We start from the raw sequence: 15,202 nt of genomic DNA on the forward strand, positions 1-15,202 counted from the left end.
GCCGCACCAGGCGTGTCCATAGCTCCGCTCCCGGGAGCTCGTCTCCGGCGTGGGGCGTGTGCGCACCCCTGGCCGGGCGGAGCCTGGAGCCTGCTCATTAGCATCGCGGGCAGCTCGTGCGCCCGCAGGAGGGAGGCGGAAGCACAGCCCTGCGCCGCCAGCAGGAGGAGGGAGCGCGGCGGCTGCAGGCAGGGGAGGGAGAGGAAAGAACGGAGGGACGGTTCCCGGACAGAGCGGGAGGAATCGGGGAGCGGCCGGTCCGGGGGGAGCTCCTCCGCTGCTCTGCGCTCGTTATTCACAGGACGCGGCGGCGCTTCCCGGTGCCGCTTCCCAGTCCCCTGGGTGGAGGCTGCCGTCTAAACCTGACTCCAGGTGAGTTCCCCAAAGAGGTGAACCGAGGGGTCTCGAACCAGAGACGTGGAACTGGCGAGGCTGCTCGGCTCCCCAAGCCCTGCTGCCTTGACATTTCCCGATTCACGGGAGGTTTTGGGGGCGGCTGCACAGGCTGGAGGGGCGGATGGGCGGTTGCGATCCTCAGCCGGCGTGGGGGCGTTCGGGAGGAATTAGCTTCAGTGAACGGGGTTTTAGGAGATGTCCCCAAGGCACGCGCTATGTATGCGTTTCTAGACGAGCTTTTGAGATAGAAATTTGGCTTCCCGGATGCCCGTTTTGGCCTTCTGTCCTTCCTTTTGCTTGCCTCATGCCCAATTTTCCAAGCCGAGGAAAGGACTGGAAGGGCGTGGAAGTAGGAGGTCTGGGCACGGCATGCGGCAGGGCAGCCCTGGTCTCCGAGTTTGGGGGTGGGGTGTGGGACTCTTTTCCTTTCAGCCTAATTTACCAGGGGAAAACCCGCAGAGCACCTTGAGGTGCCTTTGCTCCGCACCCTCCATAAGCTTATTAGAGGGAACTTGAGGCTCGCTAGACAGCCTGTGACAGGTGACGGCAATTTAGCTTAAAAGCCATGTTGGTTCACTTCGTCTCCTCTTTATCCTTTGTTGCAAAATTGATACCTTTTTGGATTTCTTTAACAGCACAAAGTTTAAGTGGCCGGCTGACAGGAAATATTTCTTTTGAAAATGCTATGAGAAAAGTGATGAGTTAACGTTGAGAGAAAGGCAACTTTATTTTCTTGGAAGAACTTTGGGGAAAGAGATTGATAGAGAAATTCTGGGCATGAAATTATGGACATTTCCCACAGAACTTCCATCATTTATTTATTTTTTTACATTTCCTTCATTTTTTTAATCGTGTGTGTGTGTGTGTGTGTGTGTATCAGAGAGACAAAATTCCTTGGAGGTATTAGGACTTTATTTGGTTCAGAAGTTTCTTTCTTACTAATAGCACTAATTTTTGATCGTCATGATTGTAAGAATTTACTAAGTGTTTTGCTTTTAGGTGTTTTGGGTCTGTTTTTTTAAAAAATTCAATACTTACTTTGTGGGCCTTGCTGAATACCTGTCAATAAAATCGGTGGGCATACAGTTAGTCACATGACCCCTGTGGATTTAATAGCAGGTAAGTATACAAATGATAAGTTTAGGAAATAAATGTCAGAATCAACATTTAGGTGTGAAATTGAAATATCTTTCAAATATTTACCAAATTCTCTTTTAGGATCCAATGTCATTTTATGGTCAAGAGAGCTTAAAGGTTTCTCAGATTGAGATATATGTATCTACTTTGTTAATCCAAATGTAATGTTTTATTTTGTTCTTTCTTTCATGACTGTTTGAATTCAACAAATAAAACTTGCATATTTAATGTAAGGTTCTTTCACATATATTACTTCTCCAATTTTTAATATAAATTTAAGGAGAAAAGCAATATTAATTCCATTTTGTAGATGAAGAGACTGTGTCACAGAAGTATTACTCTACCTACATTTCTGTAATTATTATGTTATAAACTTAGAAATTACATATTATACTGGAACATATAAAATATATGAATGTTATAAACCATAAGAATTCAGACCTATGCTATTTAACTTCAAGTTTAGTTCTTTACCCAAACAATTGCATGACTACATTGAGACTACTGAAGTAATTATATATGAATATGCTATATGAAATAATAGTAAAAACATTTCTTATTTTTCTCGTTTCTCTTTGATATAAAATATACTATAAGTTTATGGAGTTATATTCCATATTTAGATGCTCCTAACTTCCAAATAACACCTAAACTCCTAAAAACTGACCTGTGTCCTTCTTAATAGAAGTGGCTTGACAGGGAGACTCAATTTTTACTAAGAATATTCTTGGGATAATTTATGTCTTATAATCAAATAAAGACAGGCCACATTTAGTTGTATTTTTAAACCACTTAGTGTGAAGTTGCAACGCAGACATAACTTGCTTTCAGGCTACACTGCCAGCTTTGCAGTGAATAGTCTTTAAGATTCCGTGGAAACATTGGCAGATATAGCTAATGTATATCTGATGTAGGATTTATGAGAAAAAGAGAGGTAGAAACTGAATGCTCTTATATTTCATATGTGACCACATTCATAAATCTTTATTGATAAGTACTTTGTTGTCTGACACGGGCTGATACAAATAGGCTTCTTCAAGAGTTGAGGAAGAAAACAAAATCCCTATAATACAGCCTTTTTCCTCCTTTTCTTTCTTAAGCGGTAATAGTTGATCCTAGCTTTTGTGTGTCTATGCATGCTCAATACAGTTAGGGGTATAAGGAGAAGTTAAGCAAGAATATTGAATGCTAGCTAGGAAACTTTTTGGAGTCTCAAATACTTTGGAACGATTTTTCACATTATATACATAAAATTCATAGTTACATTTGGGAACTAAGTATATTATACACAACATTGCATCTGATTACAGGATTCCCTGTACATTTATAGCTCAGGTATTCTGGAAAGAGTCAAGATAATTAGTTTTATGGCTCTTGCCCATGTGACCTGTTTCTTTCTGGTCCTGATATTAAAAGGATGACTTAAATTTTCTGGAATGTCAAAATTTTCTCTTCCCTCGGATCCTACAAAATACTTCAAGCAGTGTATGTGTGATACTCGCTGTCATTCCAACATTTCCAATCCTCCTGAGAATGCTAAACAATGCCCTAGATTTCTTCCTTTGTAATTCTTTCAGATAGAGGGTTAGCTGAGTTAGGAAGAAAGGAGAGAGGGAGAGAAGAAGAGAGATGACATTTTATCCCTCAGGAAAGAACAAGACCAATTGTATTCCTAATTTAGAAATATTATTCTACAAACATTCCTGAACAAGAGGGCTTTGCATATACATTAAAGCAGAATACCTAGTCAAATTCTAGTTGTGCCATGTAGTGAGATGGAAGTAAGATGAGCAGGCCGAGATCATTTTTGTTGGAGAACTGAGACCACATGAAATAGGTAACAGAGTTACCCCAACTGGGGGGCAAGAGGACTTGAAAGTTTCCTCCATAAATTTGCAGTTAGTACAGGGCTGCTCCAGTGATCAGAGTCATGAATGCCCTAGAGTGTCTGTATAACCCTGTACACAGGCTGAGACAGCTCTAACGGCCCAGAAAAGCCTCTGGACAGAATCACTGCACCCTTGGACATTGTCCGACCGCATGTATGAGAATAGTGAGTGCTGAGGAGTTGTGGGTAGCTCGGTACAACTCTTGCTAAAGGAGTGTCATCAACATTCATTGCTGAAAGTGAATTTTTTCATTCACATATGTGATGCCTATTAGGTCATGCTTTCTTGGATACAAATTTGTACAAGATATGAATTAATTTTTGAACATCCTTTCTTAAAAGTACCATGTTCATATAGTTGCTCATTTTAATATGAGTAGTTCAGATGGGACATAATACAGTAAGGAGATGATTGAACATCCTAAGATCTAGTGTATATACCTTTATTCATGATGAGATTCATCCCCTGTCCCCCTTTGTAGTGACACTGATGGCATAAGGGAGTATTAGATGAAATTTAATGCAGAAAACAATGGGATATATGAATGGTAGATATGGTTGACAACCACCATTTTCACTGAAGTTGTTTCAAAGCAAAGAAATTTGGGATAAATTCATTTTATTTGCTCCTGAAGGGTAATTAGGAATCAGTAGGAATTGTGAAGAGGCTGTAGTGTTGACATTAAGAGAAGTTTTGATCCTTAAAATAGGATATATTACACAAGAGTGAACAAACCGAGGATACTGAACAAATATTCTGTCATAAGTAAGTGATGGATTATTCGGACTTGTTGAACTATGATTTTAAATGTATTATTTAAATATTTAAATATTATTAAAACCTTAAATAATATTTAAATATTATAAAAGTTGTAGAAAATTATGTTTTCAATACAAATATAGACTTATAAGCTATATTGTAGATATGGGAGTAAACAATGCAATTTTTTTTAACTGAGTGAAAAATTTAGTTTTTTAAAATTCCAAATGGAGCTAACAGCTTAGTGTGATACACATTTTGAATTTCAAAATTTGTAACCAAATAGGACAAATGTGTTGAACTGTACTTTTCTTGAAGAACCGTGATAAGAATGAGCGGTGAAAAAATTACAGCATACTTACCAGGGATCAAATACTTGCTTAGGGTTAATAAGAAAAATCTCAGCAAACGCTAGAAATGAGGTACACGATCTATCAGAGACCCATGATTAAAGTGGTATCTTGTTAGGTATATGAGCTTGAAAAGAAACGGCATAGCTTCACTTTACCTCAGTTGCTTCTTTTGTAAAACGGGGAGACTAAGAGTGTGGTAACTCAAAATCCTTTGTTAATGATTTGCTTCTTAGAACAGTGCCAGGTCCAATTAGGATGAGATTGCTATTTTTATTATTGATATTTGCCCTAGTTCTGCCTTTTATTGACTGTGTGAAACTGGTGAAGATCCCTTTCTGAAGCTTTGTTTCTTACCTACAAGCTGGGAATAGAATACCTGCTATGAAGAGTGGTTGTTAGTACTTTAGAAAGGCTGGATATTTGTTTATATAAGGGGCTCAGCGCATGGTAGAAATTTGATAGCATTTTTTGCTTGCCCTCCCATGTATTACTGTGGAGACATCCCACATATTATGTCCAAGTTTTTATTTTCCCCTCAAATGCAATGTCAAGCACAAAACATTCCCATCTCCCAATTCTCTTCTGATGTTCTACAACCATTAAAGTATAGAAAACTAGAATGAGTGTTTTTATAACTTTTTGCCGTACTTAAGCATGTGGAGAGAAGAGCGCTAGATCACAGGACACACTTTGATAGGAAAAGGGAAATATTTACACCGCAAACAACTTTCTCCTCATGCTTAACAATTTTATGCTGTCATTCTGTCAGCACCAAGTGAGATTTTTCTCTTTAAATAGTTTTCTATTTGTGGTATGATAATTCATGTATGGAGTTCATGTAATTAACATAAATATAATGGATGGTTGGGAAGTGGTTTATTTTTACCAAGAGGAAAAAATTTGTACACGATTTTTAAAAATATTGCTTTGAAAATATTTAAAATTAATTTTGATTCAGTTGGCAGAAGATAGCGTCACAAACTCACTGCTAGTGGTATTCTTGAGAAGTAATGTTTGAATTTTCTAGGTATTGTCCCCAGACTGGCTTAAAAGAATTTAATTTTAGATGTAAATTTTCTGCTTAACATGGAAGATTTTTCCCTGAAAATATTAGCTTCATCAGATACACAGTTGCTTAGGGGTAGCTGCATGGAATTATGGGAAGGGTGAAATAGAAAAAAATTTTCATGTCTAAGTTATACATACTGGTGTAATCATATTGATTGGATGATAATGATAATTACAGCAATAATGTGATTGAAAGGGTAAGCAAGTAACATATACTACAGTTACTAATATAATCCTGTGATTGAGTTTACCACTTCGTTTCCCTTTTCTGGAATCCCTTAAGTTTGTCACTATTGCACTTTATTTCCTTTGCTTATTGTAGTGGTGTATTAGTTGTATTACTGCTGCTATAACAAATTACCACACATTTACATAACTTAACACATATTTATTGTCTTGCAGTTTCAAAGGTCAGAAGTCCAAAATCACTTTAATTAGGCTAAGTCAATGTGTCTGCAGTGTGGGTTCCTTCTCGAGGTGCTGAGGGGAGAATCCATTCTCTTAAATTTTCTGCTTCTGGTGGCACCTGTCTTCATTGTCTTTTCCCCATTCCTCCATTTTCAAGGTGCGTTGCTTTTATTTCTGTTTCTGTCTCCGCGCTGTCTCCTCCTTTAACTTTGAGTCCTTCTCTCCACTTCATCTAAGGACTCCTGTGATTACTTCGGACTCACATGGATGATCTGGGATAATCACCTTCTCTCCAGATCCTTAAATGAATCGTATCTACAAGTCCTTTGGCTGTGTAAGGCAGCACATTCCCAGGGCCTGGAGATTAGGTGAAGAACATCTTTTGGGACTATTATGCAGCCTATCACAAGTGGTAATAACACTTTTATGCCTTGAGACCCTGAAATTAATGTACTTGCTTACGCATGGAAAAACAATGTATCTGTGGGGGTAACAGTTTATTTTTGAACCATTAGAAGGTATTGATGGGGAAGTTTCATCTGACAACAGATACTGATAAATTAAATACCCTTAGATTTGTCAAAACTAGCTTTAATAAAATATAAGTAAAAGTATTTGCACTGCTAGGGTCAAAAATATTAATTAAACCCATTATTTATCAAGGCCAAGTCCTGGATTAGTTAGGTTTAAATTAACATAGAACATTATCTTCCATAGTGCTTAATTGTGAAGCTTAGTTCTTGTTGACAAAATCTCATCCATATAAGAAAGCATCGAAAGGTTGGTGTTTTTTTAACCTTTGCAGAATATAACTTTTCAAAGGGATGTTAGACAGTAGTTCCATCATAATTGATGCAGTTCACAAACATTCATTGTGAATATTTTATCTCATGAGTTATATCTATGACACTAATCATAGACTTCTAGAAGAAATTTAGCAATGGTCATGTCAGCCTTTCAAATCTTTCTGTAACCTAGAAGACGATCATTGCATAAGATAGATTCATTTTCCCCTTTATTCTATTGTTGCCAGAGAGAACTTGAAATGCCCTGCTCAAATTAATTTAATGCAAATGAATTCTTGCTGCCTCACAAGTAGTTTGTCCTTCATTTTTCTTAAAATTATATTGAAAATGGATGTGACATGCTTTACTGGTTGTTGTGCAGGAAGCATTGTCCTTCCTGAAAGCTCCCTCATTTGTCAAAATGAAGCCATTAAGAGTAAAGTAAATTATATTATCTGATCATAGTATCACAATTGACCTTAAAACAATAAATTTTATAATCAGTGCAAATTGCTGAATAGTGTTTGCAGTGTTAGAAATTTCAAAGGAAACCCTGGTTGAGATACAGAGCTGCTATAATCATTTTTAAAATCTTTGTTTTTCTTTTACTTTGGAACAGTAGTGCAGTAAGTACTTTTGCCTTATTGTTCTCTCTGCCTTCCAGAAACCCTCATTCAAATATTCTAAGTTTTTAAGTCTTTTTCATTTCTTTTAATATTGTAACATTTAACAATGTCAAAGAAAGTATAATTTTTCTGGAAATCAAGCTAAAAATAAAGAGAAGCCGATGTAAATGAACATCAAATTAACAAGATTGATTAGGAAAACTAATTTTTGAAAAGGGCCCAAAATCCCTTTGCACATAAATGCAAAAGAATTTAGTGAAAGAAGGTGAAACTGGAGTAAAGAACTCTATGGATGCGTAAGTAACTCTTAATGAGAATGAGTAACGTACATGCATATCTTTAGCTCCCAGTTTCAGAGATACAGTAGTTGTACAACAAATGGTCCTTTCCTGCTGTTAAGGAAGCCTCTCCTCCTCCAGCCATGCCATTCCTCAGAGCAAGCTCTTCCACTGAGTTTTCAGCAACCATAAGTAAGAAGGATGGTACGATAGGCTGCGTGTACATATGGCCCTCATTAGCAGGCCAACTGTTCCTTTTGCCCACCCACATCACTGGGGACATATGGCGTTACTTTGACTGTTGAAACAAGTGTGTGTGGACATATCTTGGTATGAGTAAAAGACTGTTGATTGCCTTTCTCTTGTCGCTCGTGCAACCGTCTCCTTGTGGAGATCCTATTATCCATAACACTAGATTTGAGGATGATAAATGACGTTGTTATTATTAACTGAATTTGCCTCTCTAGTTTGATCACAAAACCAGCGAATGTTTGCTTATGGAACATGTAAAGCTTATAGAAGATGGAAAGCTTACAGAAAGAAATGATGGCTTTTCTAAGCATAAGAGTCAGGTCTTTTTCAATCAAAAACTAACTCATTCAAAAATTCAAGAGTTATGTAAAACCAGAACAGCAGAGGTTTCAGAAATGCTATTGAGATCATTTATTATAAAATAGCCATTAATGAAATGTAATAGTGAGTCTGTTGTTGTGACTATGTGGAGAAATGAATGAGAAAATATAAGATAGGCTGGAATGAAGAGAGTCATCTGATCCCAGCATAATTCATTTTATATAGTTCACAGTATTGTAACTTTAAAAAATTATGAATTTTTTCAATACTGTGAATTCTGAATTTGCAATATGAGGCTTTTCAATCCTTGCAACAAGTGTGTATTTTTCAGTGGTTCTAGAATTATCGGGGCTTTCGAGCTGCTTCTGATAAGAAGGCAAGGCTAGAGGACTCGTGTTGAGGTGGCATTTGCACAGGACTTTAGATAACATACATCGATGATGTAGAGAGAAGAGCGGGTGATGTTGCTGTGGATTATACGGGAAAGGCACCTTTTGCTCCCTCTGCTGACCTATTTGTGTAATCAGCTGTGTAGCATATTTCTTGTAGAATTACATAGTAATTTCACACACTACATTAAGAAAATCTGAACAATTTTTACTAAACTCATGTTTTCTAAATATTAAGTAAATAAAACCAATATTTGGCTAGGTAACATTTATAAAAACAGGATTTCTAGATAGACGATGATAAATTTTCATCTATATCTATAGAGCTGATAAATTTTCAAAACCCTTTGAATATTACTTGTATTACAAAGTCTCGTTTCAGTTTCAGTGCCATGGCACATTGATTAATCACCACTAAAGCGGTACATGAAATATTTGGCAATATAGGTATTTGGTAATGGTGATTGATGCACAGAATACGGCACCATTATTATGCACTGGCCTTGAGAACTTTAGTTTTCATCTTCGTTCACCTGATAGAGAACAAACTAACAGCTTTTTTCTTTCACCTTGCTGGAGAATAAACTAACAACTTCAAATTATCTGATCCATCCAAAAACTTATTTCCTTGAAACTCACTGATTTATTTATTATTTCGTGGGGATCACTATTATTTGCTGTAGTAAAATATCAAATGATCGATGTTTTATACCAACATGGCAGCTCATATGGTAGGCAACAGAATGAAAACAAACAGGTTTACTACCAAGAATTATACTATACTGCTTTTATTGACAGAAAAAGCATACAGATAATTTTATTCAGAGATTTTATGTGAATTATTTTGATAAGTGTACACATATATTTATAAGTGACCTTTCTTTGTCAAGTGTGGGCCCACACACGTATTCATACTAAATCAATCTTAGAGATCTTATCCAAAGATTGAATTTCTTAAACTGACGGTTCCAAATATGTATAATTTATGGCAAAAAAGTCACAAAATGGCAATACAAGGAGGCATAAAAGTGAAGATAAAGGGGGAGATGATGGTTAAAAACACCTGTAAATGAATAATTGATTTTGATTTAAATTCTCTTTAGTTCTTAGCTGATGAAATGAATATCAATGAAATTATTATGCAAAACACCTCTATTTGTTGTATATGCATGTACATATATGTGTTACAAATACAAAACTGATAGGATATTATTTAACATATATTCACACTCATAATGTGCATATATGTACATAATGAAAATGAGTGCTTGTTTTATATGTATGTATACACACACATACACATATTGCATACTTTCATTTTTTAAAATTTTACTTTAAGTTCTGGGATACATGTGCTGAACATGCAGGTTTGTTACATAGGTATACTTGTGCCATGGTAATTTGCTGCACCCATCAACCCGTCATCTAGGTTTTAAGCTCCACATGCATTAGCTATTTGTCCTAATGCTCTCCCTCCCCTTTCCCCCCACCCACCTACAGACCCCAGTGTGTGATGTTCCTCTCCCTGTGTCAACATGTTCTCATTGTTCAGCACCCACTTATGAGTGAGAACATGCAGTGTTTGGTTTTCTGTTCCTGTGTTAGTTTGCTGAGGATGATGGTTTCCAGCTTCATCCATATCCCTGCAAAGGACGTGAACTCATCCTTTTTTATGGCTGTGTAGTATTCCATGGTGAATATGTGCCACATTTTCTTCATCCAGTGTATCATTGATGGGCATTATGTTGGTTCCAAGTCTTTGCTATTGTAAATAGTGCCATGATAAACATATGTGTACATGTTTCTTTAGAGTAGAATGATTTATAATCCTTTGGTATATACCCAGTAATGGGATTGCTGGGTCAAATGGCATTTCTGGTTTTATATCCTTGAGGAATCACCACATTGTATTCCACAGTGGTTGAACTATTTTACAAGCCCACCAACAGTGTAAAAGTGTTCCTATTTCTCTGCATCTTCTCCAGCATCTGCTGTTTCCAGAATTTTTAATGATCACCATTCTAACTGGTGTGAGATGGTATGTCATTGTGGTTTTGATTTGCATTTCTCTAATGACCAGTGATAATGAGCTTTTTTCATATGTTTATTGGCCACATACATGTCTTCTTTTGAGGAGTGTCTGTTCATATCCTTTGCCCACTTTTTGATGGGGTTGTTTTTTGTTTTTTTTCTTGTAAATTTGTTAAGTTCCTTCTAGATTCTGGATATTAGACCTTTGTCAGATGGATAGATTGCAAAAATTTTCTCATATTTTGTAGGTTGCCTGTTCACTCTTGTGATAGTTTATTTTACTGAGCAGAAGCTCTTTAGTTTGATTAGATTCCATCTGTCAATTTTGGCTGTTGTTTCAAGTACTGTTGGTGATTTAGTCATGAAGTCTTTGCCCACACCTATGTCCTGAATCATATTGCCTAGGTTTTCTTCTAGGGTTTTTATAGTTTTAGGTTTTACATTCATGTTTTTAATCCACCTTGAGTTAATTCTTTTATAAGGTATAATGAAGGGGTCCAGTTTCTCTTTTCTGCATATGGCTAGCCAGTTTTCCCAGCGCCATTTATTACATAGGGAATCCTTTCCCCATTGCTTGCTTTTGTCAGGTTTGTTGAAGATCAGATTGTTGTAGATGTGTGGTGTTATTTCTGAGGCCTCTATTCTGTTTCATTGGTCTATATATCTGTTTTGGTATTAGCACCATGCTGTTTTGGTTACTTTAGCTTTGTAATATAGTTTGAAGTCAGGCAGCGTCATGCCTCCAGCTTTGTTCTTTTTGCTTAGGTTAGCCTTGGCTCCACAGGCTCTTTTTTGCTTCCATATGAAATTTAACATAGTTTTTTTCTAGTTCTGTGAAGAAAGTCAATGGTAGCTTGATGGGAATAGCATTGAATCTATAAATTACTTTGGGCAATATGGCCATTTTCATGATATTGAGTCTTCCTATCCATGAGGATGGAGTGTTTCTCTATATGTTTGTGTCCTGTCATTTCCTTGAGCTCTGGTTTGTAGTTCTCCTTGAAGAGGTCCTTCACATCCCTTGTAGGTTGTATTCCTAGGTATTTTGTTTTCTTTATAGCAATTGTGAATGGGAGTTTACTAATGATTTGGCTCTCTGCTTGTCTATTATTGGTATATAAGAATGATTGTGATTTTTGCACATTAATTTTATATCCTGAGACTTTGCCAAAGTTGCTTATCAGGTTAAGGAATTTTTGGGCTGAGGTGGTGGCGTTTTGTAAATATACAATCATGTCATCTGCAGACAGAGACAATTTGATTTCCTCTCTTCCTATTTGCATGCTTTTATTTCTTTCTCTTACTCGATTTCCCTGGCCAGAACTTCTAATAATATGTTGATAAGAGTGGGGAGAGAGGGCATCCTTCTCTTGGGCCAGTTTTCAAAGGGAATGCTTCCAGCTTTTGGCCATTTGGCATGATATTAGCTATGCATTTGTCATAAATAGCTCTTATTTTTGTGAGATATGTTCCATCAATACCTAGTTTATTGAGAGTTTTTAGTCTGAGGGGTGTTGAATTTTATTGAAGGCCTTTTCTGCATCTATTGAGATAATCATGTGGTTTTTGTCATTGGTTCTGTTTATGTGATGGATTATGTTTATTGATTTGCATATGTTGAACCAGCCTTGCATGCCAGGCATGAAGCCAACTTGATCGTGGTGGATAAGCTTTTTGATGTGCTGCTGGATTCTCTTGCCAGTATTTTATTCAGGATTTTCGCATCGATGTTCATCAGTGATATTGGCCTGAAATTTTCTTTTTCTATTGGGTCTCTGCCAGGTTTTGGAATCAGAGTGATGCTGGCCTCATAAAATGAGTTAGGGAGGAGTCCTTCTTTTTCTATTGTTCAGAATAGTTTCAGAAGGAATGGTACCAGCTCCTCTTTGTACCTCTGGTAGAACTCGGCTGTGAATACATCTGGTCCTGGGCTTTTTTTGGTTGGTAGGCTAGTAATTACTGACTCAATTTCAGAACTTGTTATTGGTCTATTCAGGGATTTGACTTCTTCCTGGTTTAGTCTTGGGAGGGTGTATGTGTCCAGGAATTTATCCATTTCTTCTAGATTTTCTAGTTTATTTGTGTAGAGGTGTTTACAGTATTCTCTAATAATAGTTTGTATTTCTGTGGGATCAGTGGTGATATCCCCTTTATCGTTTTTTAATGTGTCTATTTGATCTTTCTCTCTTTTCTTCCTTGTTAGTCTGGCTACCGGTCTATCTATTTTGTTAATCTTTTCAAAAAACCCACTCCTAGATTCATTGATTTTTTTTTGAAGGTTTTTTTGTGTTTCTCTCCCATTCGGTTCTGCTGTGATCTTAGTTATTTCTTGTCTTATACTAGGTTTTTAATGTGTTTTCCATTGCTTCTTTTGATTGTGATGTTAGGGTGTCTATTTTAGATCTTTCCCACTTTCTCATGTGGACATTTAATGCTGTAAATTTCCCTCTAAACACTGTTTTACCTGTATCCCAGAGATTCTGATATGTTGTGTCTTTGTTCTCATTGGTTTCAAAGAACTTATTTATTTCTGCCTTAATTTTGCTATTTACCCAGTAGTCATTCAGAAGCAGGTTGTTCAGTTTCCATGTAGTTGTGCAGTTTTGAGTGAGCTTCTTAATTCTGAGTTCTAATTTGATTACACTGTGGTTTGAGAGATTGTTTGTTATGATTTTCATTCTTTTGCATTTGCTGAGGAGTGTTTTACTTCCAATTATGTGGTTGATTTTAGAATAAGTGCTATGTGGTGCTGAGAAGAATGTATATTCTGTTGATTTGGGGTGGAGATTTCTGTAGGTATCTAATAGGTCCACTTGGACCAGAGCTGAGTTCAAGTCTGAATATCCTTGTTAATTTCCTTTCTTGTTGATCTCTCTAATATTGATAGTGGGTTGTGAAAGTTTCCCACTATTATTGTGTGGGAGTCTAAGTCTCCTCGTAGGTCTCTAGGAACTCGTTTTATGAATCCTGGTGCTCCTGTATTTGGCATATATATATATTTAGGATAGTGAGCTCTTCTTGTTGCATTGATCCCTTTACCACTATGTAATGCCCTTCTTTGTCCTTTTTTATCCTTGTTGGTTTAAAGTCTGTTTTATTAGAGACTAGGATTGCAACTCCTGCTTTTTTTTTCTTTCTTTCCATTTGCTTGGTAAATATTCCTCCATCCCTTTATTTTGAGCCTATGTGTGTCCTTGCAAGTGAGATGTGTCTCCTGAATACAGCACACCTGTGGGTATTGACTCTTTATCCAATTTGCCAGTGTATGTCTTTTAATTGGGGCATTTAGCTCATTTATATTTACCGTTAATATTGTTATGTGTGAATTTGATCCTGTCATCATGATGCTAGCTGGTTATTCTGCACATTAGTTGAAGCAGTTTCTTCCTAGTTTCATTGGTTTTTATATTTTGGTGTGTTTTTGCAGTGTCTGGTACTGGTTTTTCCTTTCCATGTTTAGTGCTTCCTTTAGGAGCTCTTGGAAGGCAGGTCTGATGGTGACTAAATCTGTCAGCATCTGCTTGTCTGTAAAGGATTTTATTTCTCATTCACTTATGAAGCTTAGTTTGGTTGGTTATGAAATTCCATATGTACATCATGGAAACGAGTGCATGTGATACACACACACACACACGCACACACATTGCATACTTTCATTTTTGTGTCCATTTCTTTTCTGATTTTATCAGCAGCCAACTAAAGAAAATAGAAAAAAAATTGGTAATTCGATCTTTCATGTTCTGCATCTTCCAGCTTCACAACTTATAGTTTTCTATTTTTATTGTTATTGTGATCAGAATGAAAAAGTATACAATAGAATCAGAATCAGGTCAGAATCAACAAATATACTATAATGTTTGCACATGCTTTCAATGCAGTTTGTCTCTGCAAAGGGTGTGTGTGTTTCTATGCACATGTGCATGTACACAAGTGTGTAAATAAGTGTTTTATTCATGATGGAGAAAGGCTGGTCAAAATGATTCTGAATGAGATAGCACCACTACAGCAGATAATTAGGTCTCTAGCAATAAAACAAGTTATTAAACATGTTTCTAAGCATCTACTCCGTATCTGGCACAATGTTAAGTAGTGTAAATATAATCATTAGCAAAATTCAGCTTCTACCCTCAATGGTATATGTGTAGAACAAATTGGTAAAGCTGGAGTACATTTCAGGGCCAAAAACCGTTTCTGTGTAGTTCCCACTTCATCAAGACCATGTTGGATACCTCTCATACACTTAAGCCATAGGGAAGCAATTATTCCATCCATCCTTTTACAGGGTAGTGGTGGGGAAGTAGAGCTGACTGTCATGCCTGAATTCACATAAATTCATAATTAAATAATTTCATGTTACATAATCTCGATAAACCTAAAATCCAATATATGATAAAGATAGTGTTTCAAATCAGTGGATAAGTGATAAACAGTTCATAAAATGGTGTTCAGATAATTGGCTATATGTATTTTATAGTTGCACAAAGGTATAATATGTCATTAATAAATATTA

At 36.7% G+C, this 15,202-nt stretch overlaps 1 long non-coding RNA gene across 1 annotated transcript in view; it reads left to right on the forward strand.

Annotated features, from left to right (window-relative positions):
• Nucleotides 1–246: 246 nt before the first annotated feature.
• The window catches only part of LOC134736741 (uncharacterized), a 33,938-nt gene continuing 18,982 nt past the window's right edge, over nucleotides 247–15,202 (forward strand). The window contains exon 1 of the long non-coding RNA XR_010120981.1: nucleotides 247–372. This is a non-coding gene — a long non-coding RNA (uncharacterized lncRNA). The remainder of the gene's footprint in view (nucleotides 373–15,202) is intronic.

This window comes from Symphalangus syndactylus, chromosome 5, assembly GCF_028878055.3.
Source record: "Symphalangus syndactylus isolate Jambi chromosome 5, NHGRI_mSymSyn1-v2.1_pri, whole genome shotgun sequence".
In the NCBI taxonomy this organism is placed as follows: domain Eukaryota; kingdom Metazoa; phylum Chordata; class Mammalia; order Primates; family Hylobatidae; genus Symphalangus; species Symphalangus syndactylus.